Source organism: Pinus tabuliformis, chromosome 8, assembly GCF_031772625.1.
Source record: "Pinus tabuliformis cultivar Carrire ecotype Pingquan chromosome 8, CPIR1, whole genome shotgun sequence".
In the NCBI taxonomy this organism is placed as follows: domain Eukaryota; kingdom Viridiplantae; phylum Streptophyta; class Pinopsida; order Pinales; family Pinaceae; genus Pinus; species Pinus tabuliformis.
The window spans coordinates 691579377-691606563 of record NC_142294.1 but is presented as its reverse complement, the minus strand read 5'-3'; the positions used below and the strand labels follow the sequence as shown (position 1 = coordinate 691606563).

Genomic DNA, 27187 nt, shown 5'->3' with positions numbered 1-27187 from the left:
TTAACAACCTTCTATTTAAGAACAGAGAGAAACAAGTAGAGAAGCAAGAAAAAGGGTAAGAAAAATGGTTAAATAGAGAGATACAACCAAAGTGATTAATCAACATATTATAGCTTCAACCAGAGTCATGAAATCCATTCCAGGTGTGAAGATAATAAACATGTAACTTAGTTTCTTACTTATATTGTTAGTTATATTGGTAATTTAGTTTCTTAATATTGTTAGTTATATTGGTAATTTAGGTTCTTAGATAAATGCGAATATATCGTTGTGTGTGGGAGGCAGAGTCAGAGTTGAAAGAAAAATTCCATCTACTTCTATCTGCAAAATCAAAAATTCAAATCTAAGCATTGTTGTGTGTGGGAGGCAGAGGCGGAGTTGAAAGAAAAATGCCATCTACTGCTATCTGCAAAATGAAAAATTCAAATCTAAGCTGATTCAAATCTAAATATATTGTATTGGTAAGCTTTATTATACTCTTTGAATTCTTATTATACACAGATTTATAGAACATTTCCCGTTGTTTCCACAAAAACTCAACAACTTTTGCTTTAGTTTCCATGTGTTTGTACTATTCACTCAAATCTGAGCATTTGGTTATTGTTCATGCCTCTTTTATTCATTAGTTGTGTTCATTCATTCCATTTGTACAACTTCAATTAATATTTGGTTGAAATTTAATGTACGTTGAGAACATGAAGGGATCACTTGAAGAAAAGAACTCATTGGAAATCACTCGAGGAAGCAGATAGTTAAGAAAATTTTCGCCCTCTGTTATAAAGGAATTCCTTGATGAGCTCAAGAGGGTTGAGACTCGTGATGGCATGAAGAATTGGGTTTTCAAGCAGCGATGGCATGAAGAATTTTGTTTTCAAGCAGCTTTATCCCATCGAAGTAGAGCTTCATAATGTCTTCAAAGGAATCTAATTCGTTCTGTGTTGGAACAGAGATTGATACAGAACAGAAATTGGAACTCTGGTATCAGGAATTAGACAACTAACTTGTGACTGATACAGAACAGAGATTGGAACTCTGGTATCAGGAATTAGACAACTAACTAGTGACTCTGATAACTAACTAGTGACTCTCACTGTGCTCATGCCATAAAAACAACACGTGACTGTGATCATGTGTTTCCATAAAAACAACAACACATGTGACTGTGATCATGTGTTTCCATAAAAACAACAACAATATGCAAGACATGCAACATAAATTTGATGTAAACAGGGGTTTAAATGAAACCCTTGCAGATTTTAGAAACAAGCTAACATTAGAAAGTTCAAACAAAACCCTCCATACCACTCTTAGAAGAAAGTACTTGAAATTTTGAAAATGACAACACACACTTACTGGAGCATAGCCAACTCCTATCCTTCACACCCTTCATGAATTTCACTTCTCTCTCCCCACAATAAATTTTTCTATTTTCTTCTATGAATGAGGGAGAAAGATAACAACTTTCACATGAACTTCTTCCTCCCAATTTCTCCATTTAGCTACTTTCCTTGTGCATAACATGTAATAAGAACCTGCCACTCGCCATAGAGGGTGATGCGGAAACAACATTCACAACAGAGCCATTACTACATATGGCTGTTGCATAACTTTGCTAAAACCTTATCCACCTTGTTGATTGTTGATTGAACTCCATGCTTAGCCCTCCGAGAGGAAACTATAAAATGGCCCAATAGAAGAAACCTCTAGCACTGCCCTAGCTAAGGAATCCATCCCATCTCACTCCTAACTCTCATGTTTGTTTCTCATGTTTGTTAAACAATTAGTTGCAAGGCATCCCTGCGTATTCGAAAAGTTAAATAAATTTTTTTAGGGAGTCTTAGATCATCTAAGCCCAAGACAACGAAATGGCATGAATTACTCACCAAAACCTGAAAAACCAACCACAATCCATCTAATTTGAACAACAAATCGATTGAAACGTAAATTGAACAGCAGAAACCATGTCATCCATACTCCTGTATGTCCTACTGCTCATGCCTCAGTGAAATCAAATGAAATAAATGGGTGTTGAGAAAAGGAGTGTCGCCTTCTAGACAGAGAGAAGCAAAATGAAGGAAGATAACAGAGGCTATATGGATTCTTAACACATAGACAAGTGAAAGGAACGAAGATAACTGAGGCTAGCTAGATGATTTACACATGTAAGTGATTGGTTCAGTCCTCTCTTGATAAGTCGAGTGGGGTCCAGCTTCCATGCTAGTTTCATAATTCGTATAGCCAAGTGGATTGCATGCAAGGACGATATTTATAGCCCCAAAAGTTTGTCATTTTTCTTATATCTATCAATATATATATGTTTTTAAATTATATAAGATAGAAAGATTAACACATGGGTTGCATGCAGCCTCATAGTTGTTCCACTCTATCAACTAAATAGTTGTTTCATAGTTGTTCATTTTCTTTGGGAAAACCACTCTATCAATTAAATAATTGTAGTGAAGTAAACCATGGGATTGATGCACATCTCATTGTACACCTACGACATACTCCTAATGCATTTGGATGCATAAGTACCCTCTGAGCATGTAACTGTCATCCTCTACTATTCCACTCGAGGTACTTGGTATCTGCAAATAGGAATTAAGTTCGATATCGACATGCATTTTGGGCCAATTGTTCTGTGTCAGATAATTTTACAAAATTTGCATGTTATTTTTTAGATTTTTATCAATTCCCTTTTGTGATGTGTTTCTCGATCTAACTGTATGGTTGCTTGTTTTTTTGCAGGAAACAACTAACTTTACGGTTGCTTGTTTTTGCAAGACCACAATATCTGTCTTAATGTTTTCTGTAGAGGCTTCAAAAGAAACATTTGGGGATACGACTTGAATGGACATTAATACCAATCATATGGTTGATTATTTTTTGCAGGACCACAATATCTATCTTAATTTTTCTGCATAGGCTTTAGAAGAAACATTTGGTGATACGACTTGAATGGCCATTAATAACCTCCTGTAGTGAATGTCTGGAATAGATATTATGCGATTTAATATCCTCTTTAAACCATATTTTTCTGTTTCAGCAACATCCTTTGCTCGTCTTTCATACTCAAGCTCCAAAATAGGCTCCTTAAGTATTGTCTCCCAATTTATAATTGCAAGTTCCTTCGAGTTTAATGCTTCATCTAATTGTTCAACAACTTCTATTTCTAGTCTCCATGTTTGTCTGTTTCGAGGGAACATGTCATTCAATTCCCTTGGAAATTCACCACTTTTATTGATTTCTTCATATGCAATCATCTTCAAGCATTTAAATGAAGTCCCTAAATCCACCTTTTCCATTTCACCTGCCATCCTTGCTTGGCATCCAGATTCAGGTTCCAAAATATCCACCTTAAAGTTTTCTGCCGAGGCTACAGTGGAAATGTTTGGCAATATGACCGGGATGGCCGTTGATTCCTCCCATAAAAAATGTCCGGAAAGTTTCTAAAGATTGTCTTTGAATCTTCCTTTGCCATTTTACCTGTCATCATGGGTTGACTTTCACATTCAGTTCAAAATTTTCCACAATTTTTTTTGGGCAGGCTTTAGAAGAAACTTTTCGCAATACGGATTGTATTTCCATTAATTCCTCCTTGCAAAGAATGTCTGGAATTACCATTAAGTGATTCGATGTCATCTCCAAACATGTGTTTTCTGCTTAAGAGGACTTCCTTGCTTGTATTTGAGATTCAAATTTCGAAATAGCCCTCTTAGTGTGTGCCCTTTTCCTAGCAGAATTCACAGGCAGTTATATGCATGGTAATTTTTGTGAGTCTTTTAGGCACCCATCATCATTACAAATTCACTACCATTGTAATTCAAACTTTCAGGCGTAAGATGCTTGTTCCGAGATGGGGTTGAATGCATTTGATCAAGAATGAAATGTGCTTCCGTACAGTGCTTAATAATTGGCATCGGTAGCAAGAAACATGTTTTCTTCTATGAAAGGGAACTTCTAATGTGCATATGGTTGTTTTATATCATGGAATGCATATATGCCATGTTTTAAAAAGCTTGTTTAACGTAGGAGATTCAAGTAATTTGTCATTGAATAATTTACAAAACATTAAAAATGCTTGAATGTACTCCAAACGAATGCCTTCTGTAAAAGTTCTTCCATTAATGGTAGTCCTATCGTGAATCATTTCAAAAAAAAAATTGCAATATGAATAGTATGCTTACCATAAGGATGCTACTTTGCTCGTGGATGCTTTCTATAAAATTTCTTCCATTAATTACGCCGTAAGGCGTTCCCCTCTGAAAAGAACTTTCCTTTTGTCCACTTGTCATTGGCATGCCCCGTTAGATTATATGTTAGACGATTAGAAAGTGTTTAGTCGTTAGATCAGACAAAGTTAGTTGGGAAAGAAGAGTTATTAAACCTAACCCATCACTCCCAAAGATTTCGACTTTTCGTCTTCGATTCAAGCAACGATGCTCACAGGTGGCCTACGAGTAAACATTGTTCCATCCCTCCCGCACGGTTTCAACTTCACGTCGTCGATTGCAGGCAACAGGGGCCAGGTAAACCCTTTCCACAACAGTGGTTTTTTTGCGCAGCAGGGGGTGAGTTAAACCCTTGCCACAACAATAGTTTTTCTGCCTCAGGCAGCAAGGGGCCAGGTAAACCCTCAGCACAACAATAGTTTTTCTGCCTCGTTGCATCAGTATCACCAAATTCAAGAAGAGGAGACTCTTCATGGCTACAATGCACAGTTTCAACTTCACGTCGTCGATTGCAGGCAGCAGGGGCTAGGTAAACCCTTTCCAAAACAATAGTTTCTCTGCGCAGCAAGGGGCCAGGTAAACCATTGCCACAACAGTAATTTTGTTGCCTCAGGCATCAGGGGGCCAGGTAAACCCTCGGCAAAGCCATAGTTTTTCTGCCGAGTATCACCAAATTCAAGAAGAGGATACTGTTCATGGCTGCAATGGACCATATTTCCTGTACCTGGTATGCATGACCTCTGAAAACTGAAATGTTCCTATCAGACCTAGTTTTAGCTGGCTGTATGATAGTTTATGTGTCGGGAATGTTGTCAGATGGAATTTCATTGTGTTGAGATAAAGATGATCCCACATATGCAAGGTTGTGCAAGTCATTAATTGGGTTTATATTGTTTTTGTATTTAGGCAACAACAAGCATGGGGGTATCTGATGGATGCCTGAGTTTGTTTCAGGAGCTGAAGGGGAAGAAGGTGCATCGTTACATTGTGTTCAAATCGATAAGAAATCCAAGAAAGTGCATATGCAAGGTTGTGCAAGTCATTAATTGGGTTGATATTGTTTTTGTATTCAGGCAACAACAAGCATGGGGGTATCTGACGAATGCCTGAGTTTGTTTCAGGAGCTGAAGGGGAAGAAGGCGCATCATTACATTGTGTTCAAATCGATAAGAAATCCAAGAAAGTGTTGGTTTATAAAACTGGGGGGACAACAGAAAGTTATGAGGATTTCACACCATCCCTTCTCGATAACGCCTGCAGATAATGAGTGTTTGATTTCAACTATGTGACTGTGGACAACTATCAGAAGAGCAAGATCTTCCTCATTGCCTGGTCAGTATTTCATTTACTTATGTATCCTTTGTTCTTTGTTGTTTGGGTCAACGTTTTTTGATAGGTAATATTACAGCAAACTAGTAGGTTGGGCTGTGGTTTAGCTGTGAATAGATGTGAATTTACGAAAACTAGCCCAGATTCAATGCTAATTGTATCCTTATATGGGGTTTAATTGAGAATTCCATCTAAGGTTGTGAATTTTGTGGCATTATTGCTAGGTCTCCCGATAATCCCGCATCAGGGCAAAGATACTTTATGATATATCTAAAGATAGACTAAGGAGGGAGCTTGATGGCATTCACTACAAGCTGTAGGCTACTGACTCTACTGAGATGGCCACTGGTTAGTATTTCATTTACTTATGTATCCTTTATTTTTTGTTGTTTGGGTCAACGTTTTTTGATACGTAACATTACACCAAACTAGTAGGTTGGGTTGTGGTTTAACTGTGAATAGGTGTGAATTTACGAAAAGTTTCCCAGATTCAATGCTAATTGTATTCCTGTATGGGGTTTAATTGAGAATTCCATCTGAAGTTGTGAATTTTGTGGCATTATTGCTAGGTCTCCCAACAAATCCCACATCAGGGCAATGATACTATATGCTATATCTAAAGACAGACTAAGGAGGGAGCTTGATGGTGTTCACTATGAGTTGTAGGCTACTGATCCTACTGAGATGGATATTCATGTGATCAGAGAGCGTGCCACTTAGATCATATGTTAAATTAAATTAGATTAAATCATTTCAGGACTTTTGTTTAAGAACTGGGGTGAAGCAATTCACTCTTGACATTATCTCATCAAGGATCTTTGACCCAAGGAATAACTGCCATTTATCATTTTTTGATCCTTATGTGACTTTTATTGTCTTATTTTGCTGCAACAACAAATTAGTACTGAATGGCATATGTTACTGAAAACCCTGTTGGATCCAGACTACGTTGGATTCCTTCAGTTTGCAAAAAATAAAACCCATATGGATTACTCTGCCATCTTTATTTTCCCAAAATCAGAAGGTTGAGATTTCAGAGCAAAGCTTTGCCTTGCATATGTGGCATGTTTAAACACTTTGGATCTAGATATTACGATTTGATCACTTTACCAATGAATTATGTTGTAAGATGCCAATGGAGTTCCATACAAACACTTTATTTGGTGATGATTTTATAAGTAGGATTTCTAGAATGTAGCTACATTATTTATCTTGAAAAAATGGGTTTTGTTATATTATGCGGGATGGTTATATATAAATTAATCTACTGATCAATGGAGTTTCCTTGCCTTAGTTATGAGAGATTCCTTGCTTTATGTGTTTGAGAAAGTCTAATTTAGAGTGCATGTTTAAATGTAGCATGCAGAACAGGGAGCTTTATTGCAAATGACCAAGTTGGTAGTGCTCTCTTCTAACTAAAGAGAGGTAATATAGTTTTTAACCAGATTTAGAGTGCAAATTTGAATGTGACATACAGGACATAGATTTTTATTGCAAATGACCAATTTTAATAACATTTTGTTCTAAGGGGGGTGTCGTAGTTTAACCGCCATCAGGGTTTATGCTTTTACTTGGATTGTTATATTGGTCGTCTTGCTCTTGGAAGTTTTGTATGTTTATGTAGTTCATTAACATTTCAGCTTTTTTATTAAAGTGTAATAGACAAGTATAAAGCCTGATGAATTTAATATCGAAGGACATTGCAGCATCCCCAATTTTTTGTCACTGTTGTTTTACATCTGTCAACTTCATAGTATTAAATTAGGATTATTCTCTACCATTTCCTCTAAATATCTTTTAGCGTCTTTGATATTTTTTAAATTATTTGAGGTTTGCTTTGAGCTTATTATGTTTTTAGATTTGCTTTGAACTTAATATGTTCTGTTGTTAGCTTTGCCTTGAACTTAATATGTTCTGCTGTTAGCTTTGCTTTGAACTTATCATGTTTATGCTATTTTTTTTGGTGTCATAGCAATATCATCAGTCGATTAGAAATCTGTGAGTAACCAATGCAAGTCTTCTAAGCCATTGTTGGAATGTTATGTTTATTTGTCCCTAGTAGAAGTAGGTATTTTTTTGGTTAGTCTCGCATTAGGGCAAAGATACTTTATGCTATATCTAAAGATAGACTGAGGAGGGAGCTTGATGGCGTTCACTATGAGTTGTAGGCTACTGATCCTACTGAGATAGCTACTGGTTAGTATTTCATTTACTTATGTATCCTTTGTTCTTTGTTGTTTGGGTCAACGTTTTTTGATAGGTAATATTACACCAAACTAGTAGGTTGGGTTGTGGTTTAGCTATGAATAGGTGTGAATTTACGAAAACTGGCCCAGATTCAATGATAATTGTATTCTTGCATGGGGTTTAATTGAGAATTCCATCTGAAGTTGTGAATTTTGTGGCATTATTGCTAGGTCTCCCAACAAATCCCGCATCACGACAAAGATACTTTATGCTATATCTAAAGACAAACTGAGGAGGGATCTTGATGGCGTTCACTATGAGCTACAGGCTACTGATCCTACTGATATGGATATTCATGTGATCAGAGAGTGTGCCACTTAGATCATATGTTAAATTAAGTTAGATTACATCATTTTAGGACTTTTGTTTAAGAACTAGGGTGATGTAACTCACTCTTGACATTGTCTCATCAAGGATCTCTGACCCAAGGAATAACTACCATTTATCATTTGTTGATCCTTATGTGACTTTAATTCTCTTATCTTGCTGCAACAAAATTACTATTGAATGGCATATGTGAATGAAAACCCTGTTGGATCGAGCATTGAACTTATCATGTTTATGCTATCTGTTTTTGGTGTCAAGGCAATATTAGTCAATCAGAAATCTGTGAGTAACCAATGCAAGTCTTCTAAGCCATTTTTGGAATGTTATGTTTATTTTTCCCTGGTAGAAGTAAGTATTTTTTGGTTAGTGTGTCTGTAATTTGAGGGACTAGTTTATTTTTTTGTTAGCTAGAATGTTTGGGACTCCATCTTTTTTTTTCAATATGTTTGTGACTTGTGGACTAGTATGTGGTTTAAGAAACTTTAACCCGGGGACATTTAAGGCATCAAAACTATCCAGTGATTGCATCTGGCCTAAACCACACCAACCTTTAACATGCTTGGATTTTTTTTGGTATTTCCTCTAAACTACTGTGAATTCCAAATCATGTCTGCCTTGTAAAACAAAATTCTCAAAATCCAATCACAGTAAATGTAGTTGATCCTGTCAAAATTACTTCTAATGATGGGTCCTAGTTTAGTAGCTTTGGATAAAGATTTGTAAACAAATTATTCAAATTCTAATAATCACAGAAACTTGCAAACAAAAAAAAGTTGTAAATTATCTATAAATTAGAGCATGTAAATTTTCATAGGTAGTCATAATGTCATCAGAGATTGGAAATAAACTGTGTTCTGGTTTTGATTAGCACTCATTTAGATCATCAAACCTTAACTTGTCAGTGGAATATCCACTTGAAATATTGAACCTTTCAAAACCACAACACAATTTACTTCACTAAATCTCCCATAACAAAATTTGTAAATGATCAATAAAGATGTTCAAACTATATGGTGATTTTTTTTTTTTTTTTATCAATACAAACATCCCAAACTATCTCAAAAATATGACGTCTTATTAATAGATAATGTGATTATTACCGAAAGTTTTCTCAATAATTCAAATTTTCTCTAGAAAGTTGTATTTTAGAAAACACAATATGGAAAATGGAAAATGTTTTAAATGGCCAGTTCTTTTAGCTCTGTTATTTTTTCTCACCATTGGTTTTCAACTTAGAGTTTGACTGACACTCTCTTTTCGCTTTGGAGTACAATGATAAAACATCTATGAACGTTTTAAGGTGTGTCAGAATCTTCTTTGCCTACAACGATCATATAACAATTATAGTTCCTTGGTGACATTCAATTATAAGAGTAGTTGTTTTGGATCTTGTGCCCCAAAATTGGTTTTTGAAATGCTCGGTTGGATAGATCATTTGGCAGATGGGGGATATCATACAGTAGGCCAAACCATTTGGTAGATAGGTGACATCATACTATCTATACAGAGTGAAGGGAAAAAATAATTAATCATAATAACAGCCAAGGAAAAGCCTGCAAAAGCAACATTAACTTCATTACCTTGCTTATTTTGAGAACATTTTTTCCTTTCTTTTTATGATTTAGTAAGTTATTTAATACAGCTACAATTGTATTTAAAAGTTTTTATGTACACCGAGTGGTCTATTTATTATGATTTACTACCTTACTAAATATGATTTATTACATTATTTAGAACCGTTATAATTATTCTTCGACTACATTATTTGAGACAGCCATAGGATTTGTTTGGTCTATTTATTATGATTTACTAAGTTATTTAATATGATTTATTACATTATTTAGAACCGTTATAATTATTCGTCGACTACATTATTTGACACAGTGATAGGATTTGTGTGGTCTATTTAATATTATTTATTACATTATTTAGGACAATTATCATTATTCTTGACTACATTATTTGAGAGAGTCATGGGATTTGTTTGGTCTATTTATTATGATTTACTAAATTACTTAATATGATTTATTTCATTATTTAGGACATGATACTAAGTGACTAATATGGATGACTGAAGTGATCTTTTCCACTGCATTTTTATTCAAAATCACTTTTTGTTGGATGAGTAATCTGGATATAACTATTTCTTGGCCCCAAGCACATGCTTTTGCCCTACAAAGTTGTTCCTAGTTAATGATGTATTGTCCTTATGTTGTGATCTGTGCCATATATGTCTCCTTGCTCCCTCTTGTGAAGCATATTTTTTAGTCCTACAAAAAAAACTCAAACTAGATGGATGTAGGTTGAATCTATTTCCCATTTACCAGAGTCATGGAAATATAATCTAGTGAGGAATGAAGGAATGAACTCCTTTAACTACCAACATCACCAAAGCCAAATCAAAATACATGAATATGTTGAAAGACTACCAAAACATCGCAATCAGCTTATGCAAGGGTGACCAAAAGAATATTGCATTTTAAATGCATGTGTTGTAGCCACTACATAGATATTTCTACATAAATATTTATAGCATACAAATCTAATATCTAAAAGATATAAAAATCCATTACCCATCCATGGTAAGTAACCTTGGTATTGCACATAAAAGATCTATAAAATCAAGAAAATTGCAATGTATGATAGGTAAGCTTGAATTTAATGGGCACACCTAATTCGTTGCTCTTACCAATGTAATGGGGTGTAAAATTCTCAAAATTCTAATAAAAATTATGTAGCTTGTCAACTTTTTCTTTTATTTCTAATAAAAATTATGTAGCTTATCAACTTTTTCTTTTATACTTTAATATAGTTGAAATTATCTTTCTTTCTCCATACTTAAGTAATTTTAAAGTTATAAATTACCATTTTTGAAATTATATTACATTTTTCATGTATCGTTGTATATAATATTTATAAAATAAAGTAAAATAAATGTATATTTAATAATATATATATATTTTTATCAATTTTATGGTTTGAATTTTTTCCAAGATATAAATATAAAATTATAATTTTTTTCCAAAATAAAAATATAAATTATAACTTTAAATGATTCAAAGTAAATTGTAAGTTACTTGATATTTATAATATTTATGGGCTTTGTTGAAATTTGGTATCGGAGGACAGGTGGTTCCCTTAGGCTTTGATCTTTGACCTAGGGAAAAGTGTCCAAAAGAATTTAATTTTTCTCCTAAAGTAACTTTATAATTTTTATAAAGTTAAATCTAATTTAAAAGTGACTTTAAGTGATAAAGTTCGTAAGTCTAATTTTAAAGTGACTTTTATAAAGTCAATGAAAAATTAGAAAGGAAAAGTGACTTTGGAAATAAATGACTAAGTGGGTCTTTATTAAAGTGGGGTGAATTAAAAAATAATAGGTAAGATTTAAATGAGCAATTAATATCAACCTTAGATCTCAATCTATTTCAACCATTGGATTTAGGGATCACCCAAAAGTCACTTGGGGTTAGATTAAAGGAGGAAAAGGAGGAAAATATCATTCATTCTTTCATGAGAAGATTGGGAGAAGGAGAGCAAGAGAGATTTCTAAGTATGGAGGAGAAGGTGACAGCAACTTGGCACACATTCCAAGGCAGCAGTTGAGTAGATTTGTACAGCTGGTTCAGCACACAGTGAAAGACAAATTTTGGCACGATTTTCAAAGAGTGGTTTGCACAAAAATCGAGGAGCATTTTGCTGATTTTTCTGCACGCAAAACAGAGGCCGTAGAACATTTATTGTTGTCCTGTTTGCTATAATTTCTAGTTTGCTGTGAGGCATGGGAAAAGAGATAAGTTGTAAATTTGCTTGCCGATTTTTTGCTGAATATTTCTCACTGTGAAAAAGGCATTTTTAGAAATAAAGAAGAGCTCTCAAACTGGTTTTCCCCAAGAGTTGTAGGGGGTTTTTCCAGGGTCAAGTTGACCAAAAATCTCAATGTTTAAATGTGTTTTAATGACTGTTTATTACTGTTGATTTTTATTTCTGCAATTTCCAGTATTCTGTAAAATTTCCAGAATTTGTGTTTTCAGCAATATTTATTTTTTCAGCTTGTTAAATGTATGGTTATGGGAAAGCGCATTTAAGTGCATGGGAGAAATAAGGTGAAACTGAAAACCGGGGTGGGAAAACATAAATTTCTAAATGGTATCAGAGCTTGAGTGTTGAAGGGCAGTTTAGGACAACAAAAGGAAAAATTACAGTTGTTGATTTTTCACTCGGAAAATTCCTGCAAGCTGATTTTTTCATAAACAACAGTTTTACCTTTATTACAACAGTGCTATTTTTCAGTTTTAGGACAACATGATGTCATTGGGATTGAGGGTGGAGGATAGGCTGGATTGGCATACAAATTACAGCGTTTGGAAGGAGAGAATGCAGAGTATCTTTGAGGAGGCAGAAGTCTGGGATATCATGGTGCATACCACACAGAACCCTGTTGTTGTGCCTACTGATACTACTCAGTTGGATGAGTATAATAAGAAGAACAATAAGGGTAAGAGGTTGATTTTAGACGGAATCAAAGACCATTGCGTTCCTCATGTGAGAGGAAAGACTAATGCCCATGAGATGTGGACAGCATTGTCCAATCTCTACCAGAGTACCAATGAGAAAAGAAATATGGTCCTGAAGGAGAAGCTGAAGAATATTAAGATGGGTAATGATAGTGCAGCTGGATATCTCACAAAGATTACTAATGTGAGAGATGAGTTGGCAGCGATTAGAGAGGCCATTCCACCCACTGAGTTGGTGCGGATTGCAGTGAATGGCCCCCCCCGTTCATGGTTGAACTTTGCTGATGGGGTTTGTGCACGTGAGACCCTTCCCACATGGGAGAGGTTTTGGGATGATTGCATTCAGATAGAGATCAAGAAAGGTCAGCTTGGGGTAGCCAAGCAAGTTGAACAGGGTGAGGATGTAGCACTGGTGGCAGGAAGCAAGAAAGGAAAAGGGAAGAAGAAGGCTTCCACAAGCAGTAGTGGGGGCAAAGCAAAAGGTAAAGGTAAACAGGGGAACACACATAAGGACAATTCCAAGGTGAAGTGTTGGAATTGTCAAAAGATGGGACACTATGCAGTTCTGTGTCTGGAGAAGAAGAAGAAGAAGGGGAAAAACCAGGACGTGACAGTTTTAGCAGAGATTGAGGACTTTGCAGGTCGTTTTGACCGGGAGTTTGCGTTCACTACACGTGACTCCTCTAGTGCAGGATCACCTGCCACACAGGTTCAGAAGGAGAATGCTTTTCCCTCGATTAGCGGAGCATATTCAGGTATCTGATATGTGGACAGTGGGGCTTCACGTCACATGACATGAGTCCGTGAGTACTTCTCAGAGTTTTCATAGTGTGGCACTGATATAGAGGTAGTACTCAGTGATGACAGAGTTGTTAGAGCAGTCGGGGTGGGGACACTGACATTTCAGAGGGAGACCAAACCTCCCTTGAAAGTGTCAGATGTTCTTTATGTGCCAGGGATGAGGAAGAACCTCATATCTGTCTTAGCTTTGGAGGACAGAGGATATGAGGTACTGTTTAGGGGAGGACAGGTGTTGATGTATCCTAGGGGCACTCCAGCTGGTTCAGCTAGAGTGATAGGTGTACGCCATGCAAAGGTGTACAAGTTTGCATTCTAGCCCCTTTTGGCACTGAGCAGTAGTACCAACAGTAGAGCTAGTAGTTCTGAGCTGTGTGAGATTTAGCACCACAAGATGGGACATATGTATCATGGAGCCTTGAGGACATTACGGGAGATCACTACAGGTGTGCCAGATTTCAGTACTGATCACTTTGATACTTGCAGAGGTTGTGCGATGGGCAAGTTTGCCAAATCCCCTTTTCCCAGCAGTGACAGCAGAGCGACTGGGATACTTGATTTGATTCATACCGATGTGAGTGGTCAGATGTCTCATGTTTCTTTGAGTGGATATGAGTACTATATTTTATTCATTGATGATCACTCCAGGAGGACCTAGATTTATTTCTTGAAGACCAAGAGTGAGGTCTTCAAGCGGTTTCAGGAGTTGAGAGCTCTTGTGGAGACATAGACATGTCGGAAGATCAAGTCCCTGAGGTCGGACAATGGAGAAGAGTACACCCTTGGAGAGTTGGTTGATTATTGTGCGGAGGTAGGCATTAGGAGGGAGTTCACTATTCCTTACAACCCCCAACAAAACGGGGTTGCGGAGAGGAAGAACAAATCCATCATATGTTGAAAAGTGTGCAACAAGAAATGCTTGTTGAGATTGCAACAAGATGATGGAGATTAGTGAAAAGAGTCGCCTTCACTAAGTGGGCCCGTAGGCTATTTTTGGTGCAAGTCTATTTTTAGACATATGGATCATGTCTATGGATTGCAGGTCGCTGTTTATGGATGATTGATCAAGTTGGGAAAAAAATAGATGGACTTCTATTTTTGATGAAAGTGTGAGTGATCACAGTGTGAGTGATCAAAGTAAAAAATAGAAAAGTCAAATATTATTATCTCACAATAATATTTGGACTATAAACTTAATCTTATTCTCTTGGAGCACTTCAGGATGAGCTACAGATGTGGTACATGCAAATCCAAGAGGGAAATATGTGGTTACCTATGGGATGACTAATATTTGCATGCATGACTTCAGTTAGAACTCAATCAGTTGAGTTTGGTGGAGTTGATGGAGTTGTGTTCAGTTTAGCTTTTCTAAACTGGTTGTATTTAGTCTAACTAGAAAATAGACTAGAGATGAGTTGGGTGAATTAGTTATTAATTAATTCACAAGTTATTAACTCATAATACAACTATAGAATACATCAGTTAACTCAGTTGCATGTCAGTACATGTTCAGTTCAGCAGGAACAGGTGTTAGAGAATCAGATTGCTATCAGCTGTGACTATAGTTGTGCACCAGATCTTGCACAATAAAGGGATTGAGTATGCCAATGAGTTTGCTCACGTATTTTCCCACATTATAGCTTGTGCTCACGTCCAACAAAGTGTGAGTGACCATTTTGCAGGTGAAGTATGAGTTTGGGAAGCCATTCTCATCAGTTCTTGAGTAGGTATTGAGCAGTGGAGGAAGGCAAGCAGCGAGAGAGATTTGGAGATCAAATTTGAGTTGTATTGTGTGTAACAGATGGAGATACTTGTGAGAAGTATTATGCTTTGTATTGTTACATGATTCAATCAATATAATATACAGATAGTGTGGGGTTTTTAGCGAGATGCTTTCCCCGGCATACATACTTTGTTTATGAGTTTGATTGATGCTTTTATGTGCGCCTGTGAATGTTTCTGCTTCTGTAAATTGATGATCAACGTAGAGGAGATTATGTATTATACATGTTCCGCTTATAATTGTATGATCAGGATAAGCTCTGTGAATATGTGTCTTATTATTCAAAATTTCTACATCATAGGGGCTGCCAAAGCCATGTTACATGATCAGGGGTTGCCATTGTTCTTGTGGGCAGAGGCCTGCAACACAACGGTTTACTTGCAGAATAGGAGTCTGCATCGTGCCTTGGGGCACATGACTCCGGAGAAGGCTTTCTCTGGGAAGAAGCCTGATATTAGTTATCTTCATATCTTTGGATGCATTACATACTCCTATATACCCAAGGAGAAGAGAACCAAACTAGAGCCCACCGCAGATAAGGGTATCTTTATGGGCTACGGTGAGACCTCAAAGGCCTTTCGGATTTACATTCCTGCACAGAGGAGAGTTTTTGTCAGACGGGATGTGAATTTCGAGAAGGACAGGGCCTTTGGGAGGTCACAGGAGTCAGAGTATCTGGATAACCAAACCCTCGGCAACAGTTGAGTCAGTCGCAAGGATTCAGTGGGCAGGGATCAGGAGGATCTGGAGGTACATCTATGAGGATGTCAGGTCCGTCAGTGAGCAGTGGCTTGCCGAGCCAGAGGGGTGGTGCTCCGGGCAGCATACAGAGTAGTTCACAGAGCAGTTCACTAGGGAGTCCACGGATGGACAGTTCACATGGTACCTCAGCTTCTACAGGTTCAGGTGCAGGCAGGAAGACAACAGATAGACAGTCAGGAGTTTAGGCTACTGATGGTGGTGAGGAGGAGGAGTTTCATTCTCCTACGGGAGAAGCATGCTTAGGGAAGAGAAAGCCCAAGTGGCTTCAGGACACCTTGAGAGATGCCACATCTGTTGCTGAGCCGAAGAGGCCGATCAGAGAGAGTAGACCACCTGAGAGGTTATGTAGCTATATGGCGATGGTTACCAGCATCCTTGACTCTAAGCCTTCTAGCTATGAGGAGGCAGCTAGCTAGCAGGTCTGGAGAGAGGCCATGCAGGAGGAGTATTCTTCTATCATGAAGAATGATGTTTGGGAGGTGGTGCCGAGGCCTGAGGGCAAATCCGTGGTTACTTCTAGATGGCATTACAAGGTAAATCATGCTGCAGATGGCAACATTGAGAAATTCAAAGCAAGGTTTGTGGCTAGAGGGTTCCCCCAGATAGAGGGAGTTGATTATGAGGAGACCTTCGCTCCCGTGGCTCGATATACTTTGATCCACTCCATTATATCGATAGCAGCAGAGATGGGTTGGAAGATCCACTAGAAAGATGTGAAGACTTCATTTCTCAATGGCTTCATACAGGAGGAGGTGTACATTGAGCAACCACAGGGCTTTGAGGTGCATGGGAAGGAGTCCCATGTGTGCAGACTGAAGAAGGCCCTTTATGGATTAAAGCAAGCTCCCAGAGCTTGGTACTCCTGGATAGATACATATTTGCAGGGGATGGGTTTCACAAAGAGTGAGGCAGATACGAACCTTTACTTTATTGTGATTGGTGAGGAGCCTCTCATTCTGGTGCTATATGTGGATGACTTGGTCATTACAGGTGTAGAGAGACTCATAGAGCACTGCAGAGAGATATTGCGGCGGAGTTTGAGATGAAGGACATCAGCTTGATGCATTACTTTTTGGGCTTGGAGGTGTGGCAGGAGGAGGGGCATTTCTTCCTCGGGCAGGGGAAGTATATTGTGGACATCCTTAGCAGATTCCACATGGAGGATTGTAGACCCATGTCGACACCGATGATCACCAACTGGAAGAAGCTTCATGCTTCGGATTCCGAGTTGGTGGATCTCACATTTTACAGGCAACTGATTAGTTCCTTGATGTATTTGGTCAACACTAGACCAGATATCTGTTTTGCAGTCAACACGATGAGTTAGTTTATGTGTGAGCCTAGGAAGGTTCACTGGGTGGCTGAAAAACACATTATGCGGTACTTGCAGGGGACAGTGGATTATGGTCTAGACTACAGGTAGGGAGATGGAGTGAGATTCGCAGGATACATTGGTTCTGATTGGGCAGGTTGTGCTTCTGATAGAAAGAGCACTTCAGGGTGTTTTTTTGGGTTGGGTTCAGCAGTAGTGTCATGGTTCAGCGAGAAGTAGCAGTCAATAGCACTGAGTTCAGCAGAAGCAGAGTATATGACAACCAGTCTAGCTAGTTGTGAGGCTATCTGGCTTCGCAAGATGTTGTTTGGCTTATTTGGTCAGTCGTTGAGATGTTCAGTGATTTACTATGATAATCAGAGTTGCATTAAACTCATAGAGAATCCAGTATTTCATGACAGGTCAAAGCATATTGGGATCAGATATCATTTCATCAGAGACTATGTTCAGAAGGGAGCTGTGAAGCTTGAGTATATTTCCACTGATGAGCAGGTTGTAGATATTCTTACCAAAGCCTTGCCACGGGGCAAGCATGTCTACATCAGAGACAAGATGGGTGTGGTGAAGAACACCTTCCTCGGTAAGAGGGAGTGTTGAAATTTGGTACCGGAGGACAGGTGGTTCCCTTAGGCTTTGATCTTTGGCATAGGGAGAAGTGTCCAAAAGAATTTAATTTTTCTCCTAAAGTAACTTTATAATTTTTATAAAGTTAAATCTAATTTAAAAGTGACTTTAAGTGATAAAGTTAGTAAGTCTAATTTTAAAGTGACTTTTATAAAGTAAATGAAAAATTAGAAAGGAAAAGTGACTTTGGAAATAAATGACTAAGTGGTTGTTTATTAAAGTGGGGTGAATTAAAAAATAAAAGGTGAGATTTAAATGAGCATTTAATCTCAGCCTTAGATCTCAATCTATTTCAGCCATTGGATTTAGGGATCACCCAAAAGTCACTTGGGGTTAGATTAAAGGAGGAAAAGGAGGAAAAGGTCATTCATTCTTTCATGAGCAGATTGGGAGAAGGAGAGCAAGAGAGATCTCTGAGCAGGGAGGAGAAGGAGACAACAGCTTGGCACACATTCCAAGGCAGCAGTTGAGCAGATTTGTACAACTGGTTCAGCACAGAGTGAAAGGCAGATTTTGGCACGATTTTCGAGGGGTGGTTTGCACAAAAATCGAGCAGTTTGCTGATTTTTCTGCACGCAAAATGGAGGCCATACAACATTTATTGATGTCCTGTTTGATGTAATTTTCAGTTTGCTGTGAGGCATGAGAAAATAGATAATTTGTAAATTTGCTTGCTGATTTTTTTGCTGAATATTTCTCACTGTGAAAAAGGCATTTTCAGAAATAAAGAAAAGCTCTCAAACTAGTTTTCCCCAAGAGTTGTAGGGGGTTTTTCCAGGGTCAAGTTGACCAAAAATCTCAGTGTTTAAATGTGTTTTAATGACTGTTTATTACTGCTGATTTTTATTTCTGCAATTTCCAACATTCTGTAAAATTTCCAGAATTTGTGTTTTTAGAAATATTTATTTTTTCAGCTTGTTAAATGTATGGTTATGGGAAAGGGCATTTAACTACATGGGAAAAATAAGGTGAAACTGAAAACCGAGGTGGAAAACAGAAATTTATACACGTTTTTCTAAGTTTATATTTTCTACTTTATATTAAATATTATTTGTTAAAATAAAAATAAATATCTACAAATTTAAATAATTGTATGCAGAGATTTAGTCCAACATGAATGATCGCATAGGATGTTTTAGCCCAACATGAATGAGATGTTGTAAGGTTATGTAATGTTATTTAAACATCTTAACTCATTCAAATATAAAATAAAATAAAATAAAGAATTATAATTATTAATAATCAAACCATTTTAGATCCGTCTAAACTCTAGATTTAGAGAGCGTACAAAGGGATTAAATTTCTCAAGGTGCAAGCTTTTCTTCTAGATCCATCTTAACACTAGATTTAGCAAGCATAGAGAGGGATTAAATTTCTTGATGATAATGTTTGAGTTTGCACTAATATATTGAACTGTGATTTCAACTTTTAAAGGTTTGTTGGGGCAGATGATCATTTTTGGAGAGTTGGATAAAGATCCATCTTGAATATGGAAGCACGATATTCATTTTTGCAGAGTTGGATAAAGAGCCACCTTGAAGATGGAAGCAAGATATTAAAAAAACCAGTTTTGTTCGTAGAGTTTGGGAAATCTTACAAAGACCCAGGATTTCACACGAGTGAGAGAGACAATTTACTTGATGTGGTTTATAAACATGTATATGCATCTGCTATATTGGGAGGAGCAAGTGGAGGGGCCATGTTTTCGTACATGGAAGAAGGAATGAGCTCATATGGAGATGGCTATGAGAATTTTTTTTATTTTTATTTTTTATTTTTATTTTTAATTTTTTTCTAAGAAATCCATCACAACAGCTCTGGTTTCTAGTCAGTCTCATAAGTTCGTTGAGTTTACTCATTTATTTACCAAGATATATGAGTATAAGAATAGGAGGCAGGTCCATGCACATCGCCCATGAAATTTATCAGAGGTTGAGATTGATGGTCAAATTCTTTAAATATTTGATTGAATAGTATTTTGTTTACTAATTTTTATATTCAACAATTTTTTATATGTCACGATTTTTTTGGAATTTATGACTTACGGTATTTCCTTTGCAACATTTGGTGCAATTGCTAGTGATAATCCTATCGTGAATCATTTAAAAAAAAATTGAAATATGAATAATATGCTTACCATAAGGAAGCTACTTTGCTTGTGGAAAGTTGATGCATGGAATATAAGAAGAACTAATCAATTTTAATTGACATAAAGATATGTCTACTGATCGCAACCAGTTTGCTAAAAGCCACATGTGTTTTTAACTCTGCAAGACAAAAGATTGTAGATATATCTGCTAAAAGCAGTAAGTGCGCAAGCAGCCCCGTGTCCTTTTAGCTTTACAATACCAAATAATGCGCCTCAATAGGCATTGCATTACAAGTGTAGTGTAGATGGGTTGAATTATGTTTTATTTTACAGTAGAAAAAGTTGTGTCTCTAACAGTTAATTTATTTATTTATTCATGGAAATAATATATATATACGCACAGAGTGACAGAGCAGCTTTGGTGTTCAAAATAATGGTGATTTGGAAAACGAGCTATCAGTCCCTTATAATAAGAACAGAATTGACGGAGCAGGTTTGGTGTTCAAAAGTTTACATGGGTCTGAAATGATCTCGGTTTTTCTTATCAGTTGTTTTCCCTATGTTACTAGAGATGCTAAATTTCAGTTTCTGACAATCACACCATTTATACCACAATATTAATATTTGTGTGATATGGAATTGCATGAATAATTCTGATAACCTAAAAATATTTTGTACTTTAAACTGAAAATATTGATTGTGTTGTCTCTTCTGTTTAACTTGAAAAAAATTGATTGTGTTGTCTTTTATGTTTTAAACTTGAAAAAAAAATGATGGTATTGTTCATTTTGTTCCAAAAGTGCATTGCTTGTTTCAGGAGGAATGGTGTGATATTCGAGTACCCTTGAAAACGTTCATGCAAAACTGCAATTGAGAAAACATGGTTCAATCAAATGTGAGAGAGTCATTGCTTATTCTTTCTCCCATCAGGTACCCAAGTGTTTTCCAGGTAGAAAAATCACTTGAAATTCATTTTTCGAAGTCCTTGATCGGATGCTCTACGATGCTCTATTTCTGGCAGATTTTAAATGTTGTGGTTAAATACTCGGCACAAGACCTTAGAAGTAATTTCGTTACACATACTATCGGTTTTCTGCTATTGGTATTCGACCAGATATCAAATAACTGTGGCATTTTTCATTACACTTTATGTGGACAGTTTATTTGAGGCCCTCGTGGGGTGAGGAGAAAGTTAGGTGCAAAGCATATACAATGGTTAGAATTTTATTCTCAGTCAGAACTCTAATTGCTATGAAAGCTCTCTTTACCATTTTTATTTACAATTTTAAGATTGCAAATTGTTCAAATTGCAAATTGCTTCACAACAAAATTTTAAGATTGCAAATTGCTTCAGAACACTGAAATTGCAGGGGAAAGGACTAAAATTACATGTGGGCAGGGACTACAGCTACCAAAATTGCCCTCATTTATTTAACACTGAAATGGAACAAACTTACATGTTTCATATCACAAACCAAGTTTCCTAGAATTGAAATAGGAAGCGGAAATGCTCAATGTCCCACGTATAGAGTAATTTTTAGAATTGGAATGCTCTATGTGGCATATATGCAGTATTTTTCTAAAGAAAAATATTATGATTGGTATGATGTCGACATTCAAAATATGGAAATCGCTTTTAAGTGGTGTGATATAATTTTTTTTAAATGGTTTGAGGCCAACTATTTATATTATAATTCCTACAAAAGTTTGTTTTCTCATTTTCTATCTTTTATTTATTTTGATAACTTTAATTTTATTACCTAACATCATGTAAAATTAGATAAATACTTTAAAAAGAGTATTTGGTTATAATAACAATACTTGTTACTAAATAAATTTGTAATTTTTTGATGAAATATATTGGTGATAACGGTTTGCCTAACTAAAATACCTTAAGAGATTCTTGGAATTAAGAGCTTATATACTTAGACCCGCGAGTGTTTAATATATTTACTTAGATTAGTGAGTGTTTAATATATTTATTAATATGATTTTGTAACTTCCCCAATAAATTATAAAATAAGGATCTCATACTTAAAAATGTGTTTATAACATAATACTCGTATTTTCTCATGTGATCATGATATATATTAATCTAAAGTGGGAAGGATCTATAGAAAACTTCCTATGTTACTATGTCAAATTGCCAAACATAATGTATTTTGTTTCACTCGCATATATTTTACTAAAAAAATATTCATAACTCTTTCTATGCAACATTGAGAATATTTGTGAGTGTCTCTTAATAGAACTTGAATTCAGTATGGTTTTAACAACATTAAGAATCTTGAATTATGATTGGGTAAAACACATCATGGTTTCGATTTAGCAAACATGTTAATACTGCCTACTGCCCCTGACATCAAGTTTGGTTTATTAAAATTTGTAGAATATTTTTAATTGATGATGATGATGGTGGTGGTTAACATCCACTGAGACCAAATTGGTCTATCGGACCTATAATTTTCTTAGTTTTTAATTATCTGGCTCCTCGTCTTTCTTAGTGAGATTGGTCTTGTAGCTTTATTTTTTTCTCTACGATCTTCCAACTTCCATTATCTTGCATCTCTTTCATCTCTTCCGGTTCTTGGGACATCGGTGTCTTATCTTTGCGATCTATTATGTTCGTCCTTTTGAAGATAGTCGGAAAAGAAGTTTGGTATAGGAGATCTACTTTGTTGTTAAATGAAGATTTATTTTGTGTGGTATTCGAATCCTCATAACTGTTGATGCTTAAGGGGTTGTCAAGTTCACTTTTTTTTTGTTGGGCGGGGCTTTCTCCTTGCTTGTCTTGAGAGTTGTTTCTTTCTTGCCCAATTTCTTGTGATTCATAGTTTTCTCTAGAGCATTCTTCTTTGATGACACTGTAGTGTTCTTTTTGTGCTCCTTCCCACCATGTAGATCTGTGGTGGTTTTTTCTAGCAGAGTTTTTTTGCGAGGCTTTTGCGCAATTTTTGGCTAGATGGCCTATCTCAAAGCAGGATCAACATCTGAAGATGACACTTTCATAATCAAGTTTCTGGTTCCACACATAGTCTTTACATCTTAGGTTTATTTCAGCTGGGAATCTGATGCTGAAGTCCATTTCCACACAGATGCATGCATAGGTGGTTCTCACATATTTCTCTGTTTTTAGGCACCTGCAGTAAAATTTCCCAATTGCATTTCCAATGGCTTTTAGCAATGAGAGATTCTAGAGATGCAAGGGTAGGCTTGGCAATCTCACTCAAACCAGTGTTGATGTTATCACTGTTGTTGAGGGATCGAATGATGGGTTCCATGGCTTCATGAATAGCCCTGATTTTTCCCAAAACCAAGGTCCATAATCTAGAATACATTGTCTGCTTTTAGGATTTTCAAAATTTACTATAAAGAAACCCCTAGCACAAGGGTATATATTAATTTCATCAGAAATGACAGGCTTCCATACCTCCGAGATCCAATTGTGGAGAGCTGTCACCCATGACCAAGAACCATTGAACCGACAGATTATGCCACTTTCGGAAAACTTCAAAGCATCATCGAGTGGGGCTTAGACCACATGGATAGTGGGAGCTAGGGCTTCACTGACGATATGGGCAGGAGCTTGCCCTCTAGGCGCGGATAGAACTGAGTCAACAGCTATTTTCATGAAGCTAGGAGCCATATTTTACTTGCCTATAGAACCTAGTCGTAGAAAAATAAGGCATAAGATAAGATTAGATCTAGATATAGCCACAGAAGATTAGATCTAGAACCCAGTCGCAAAGAAATAAGGAAAAATATTAGATCTTGATCTAGATCTAGTCGTAGAAGATTAGATTTAAAACCCAGCCGCAGAGTCTCAGTAAGCCTTTTAATCTACAAGAAACCCTTTCTTCCACTTTGATATAGGAAAAAAAGGTATAGGAAAAAAATGGGTGTTTAAAAAATCTACCACAATCTCTTTATTTTCTTCCATTAGTCCTCTTTTTAGGGTTTTGGTAGCTACGAGCCCCAAAATTATTTCATCATTCAAGCCCTGAATTTAGTATGATTTTTCAATGTACTTCATAAACATGGACAAATTTAGACAAAGTTGTCACCATTCAACTTAGAGCCTCACAAATAGTTTCATCATATCCTTGTATACAACATTTCCACCATTCAACTTCTTTGAATTCCTAGTGTGAGAATACTAATTGTAAGGACCGAGTAAATAACTCGGATATTAAGTCTACCTAATTTCCCAAATGTAGATATTTCCTTAAACTTATGTGTGTTAATAACATGTTTTATAAGTGTTTTCATCTAAATTCTCTAAACCATTTCAACCACCTTGAAAACCACCATAACTTCAAGTTATGAAATCCTAAGAGTATACGTAATTTTTTTATTTCCAAAGAAATATCTAGGAAAATCCACCCAAAGCTATTACATCCCACAAGCTTATTAGCAAAGCCTTACCCTCAAGGGCATTGAGGAAAAATGGTATCGTGACTTCCCATTAGTGTGGTTCTTTAGCAACGAAAACTCAACCAATTGAGCTAACCCTCATGGATTTGTGTATAAGGTGTTATATCAACTAGTTAGATTATATTCATGCATATTCGAATCCATTTGGTATATTTAATAGATATGAAGATATCTTTTTAAGTATATAATTTGTTATTAAGGAAATTTTAGGTGGTAATGTTCACATGTGGGCTAATTTTTCATCTTTTTTGGAAATAAAGTTTCGTTGATTTTCATTTTTTTTCTAAATATGATTTTCCCAAATTTTATACTATAAATTATTTTACCTTAAGAATCATTAAAATATTATAGAGACTATGTATTAAATCATTAGATATTTGAGTATTTATAAAGATACCACTGAATAATCTACCATTTGCATATTAGGGACTAGTAAGATTCAACAAGGTTTCTAAATTTTAAGACAAATTTGCATCCTTCAAATTTAACTTGCTTTCTATGTAAATTGTTAATCATCAAAATTATGAGTATAATATGATTTTTTTTTTATTGTAGTTAAAAATTATAGATTTTTCACTAAAATTCATTCCATGAAGACTTTCCAATTAAATTTATTGAAGGTTAAGAAACATGTCAACTTCAATGATTATGTATGTTTATTTCATGAATGACATTTCCATGATCTCTCTATCATGCTCATAATTTTATTATCAAACTCTCTTGAATGTTATCCCACACTTCATTTGCTTCCAAGTAATTGATGATCATGTTTCCTTTCACATTTCACCCTACTTATTATCCTAATCATTGTAACCAAAAATAATGTATTTTTTCGTTTCAGTTACTCCATATTAATATCTGATCTACAAAATCTTGATCGAGTTGTGAGCCAGTGATTGGGACAACAGACGAGGATTAGTGAAGAGTACCCTTGAGTATCGTAGCACCGCCCCTCACATGTTCGAGGCAATGGGTGCGGTGGCCATTGGCATGATTACATGCAAGGGCGGTGGGAATGGTGGCAGCGAAGGTGGTGGAGGAGCAGGTCTTAGCAAAGGAAAGGGTAGATAGGTGGGTGTTTTTGTTGTGTTTTTGTGTGGACGGGGGAGCTGGAGCTCTGGAAGGGTCGGGTGACACCATTCTCAACCTCAAGCTCGTAGACAGCCAACAAATTTCCACGAGTATTTTTTCTGCCTCATCTCTTCCATTGCAATGTTGACCTAGTTGGGTTTCTATTGGTGGGAGCGGGGGGAAATTAGGAATGTTAATTGGGAAGTTGAGAATTTCTATATTTAGGCTTCTTTGATCCATAATGAATTAAGCAAATTCTTTCGATAGAAATCCCATAAGAGAAATTTTTGGCCAATATTTTTTTAATAATGATAAAATGATAACCTGTTTTGAACCAAAAAGTGTGGTTCATCATTAGGACTAGATGAAGAGGCAGACCATGGTAAAGGCTTAAATAAAGAGCAATGTAGAGACATAATTTCAAGTAATGGCTATATTTGAACAATAATATTTAAATTATGATATCAATTTACTAATATATTAAATATAAATATTATTAAGTAACGACTATATTAAACGACTAGTTTTTGAAAGATAATATTTAAATAATGATATTAGTTTATTAATTTATTAAAAAATATTGTTGATGGAATTATGGGTGGTGCCTGGTTGTGTTGACTTGGTTCTGTATCTATGTTCTGTCACTGCCGAGTATTACTTCAATCTCCCTTCGTTTCAAAGTTATGTTTTTCCGCATGGGGATCATGGGAACTGTGGGCCAAGGGCTGAGTGGGGATGCTAGTAGGGGAGATGTGGGTAGAGGCTACGAGCCAGGTGTTGAGGGGAGTGGGTTTCAGCTATGATGTTGCCTAGGAGGAGTCCCCTACAGTCGATTCCAATGCAATTGTTGGGAAATAGATAGAAGTTATTTCGGAGAGGGAATTTCTAGGACCCTCGGGTGGGAAGACGAGTAAGAAAATGTGAAAGGAAATGTGCTTGTATCTTGGGCAGAGGGGAAAGTGTTTGCAAATCATGGCTAGTATAACGTTGGTAAGTGGAAAATCATACTCGCTTGGTCTTGGCGAGGGGAAGCTAACCTGCCCATAGTTCGCGAGGAGATGGTTGTGGCAACGAGGGTGCATTTTTGGTGGCTGGAGGTCGGCCCCTATTAGGGAATGGACCTCCAAACACAAAGGCCCCGGTACCAATGCCAAGGGGAAATGGGAGGAGCAAGGTGTGGTGGTTAGCATTGGTTATTCAACTAAGGGGCGGGAGCACTTCCATATCCTATTGAATTGATTTTGGTTAACGAATTTCTACTCTAAATAGGTCATGGCCACATCCACCATGGCTCGACCTGCGAAAGGCTGTGGCTATGGAAGACCAGGCTAGATGCCTAGAAATGAAAAGGAGCCAAACACATCTAAGGTTTATAGGGGGAGAAAATTGGTGGAAAAGCTTATCAGTGAAGTTGTCGAGGCATATCATGAGGGCATTGATGAATGCATTCAGAAAATTTTAGAGGAATGGGAAGAGAATTTAAGTAGGGCAGCGGGACAGAAGAGGACATGGATGACTGGAAGACCCTAGTCCAAAACACGGGTACCACTAGAGGTAGGATAACGCAATTTATGCAGACCTCATACCTTTCTTGATTAATGAAAAGACTTCTGGGCAAAGCAATGGAGCATATCTCAATGG

The 27187-nt window shown here is 36.5% G+C and overlaps 1 pseudogene; it reads left to right on the top strand.

The window, feature by feature from the left end:
• The first annotated feature begins 4439 nt into the window (after nt 1-4439).
• On the top strand, nt 4440-6299 carry LOC149237488 (actin-depolymerizing factor-like; annotated as a pseudogene).
• The last annotated feature ends 20888 nt before the right edge of the window (nt 6300-27187 follow it).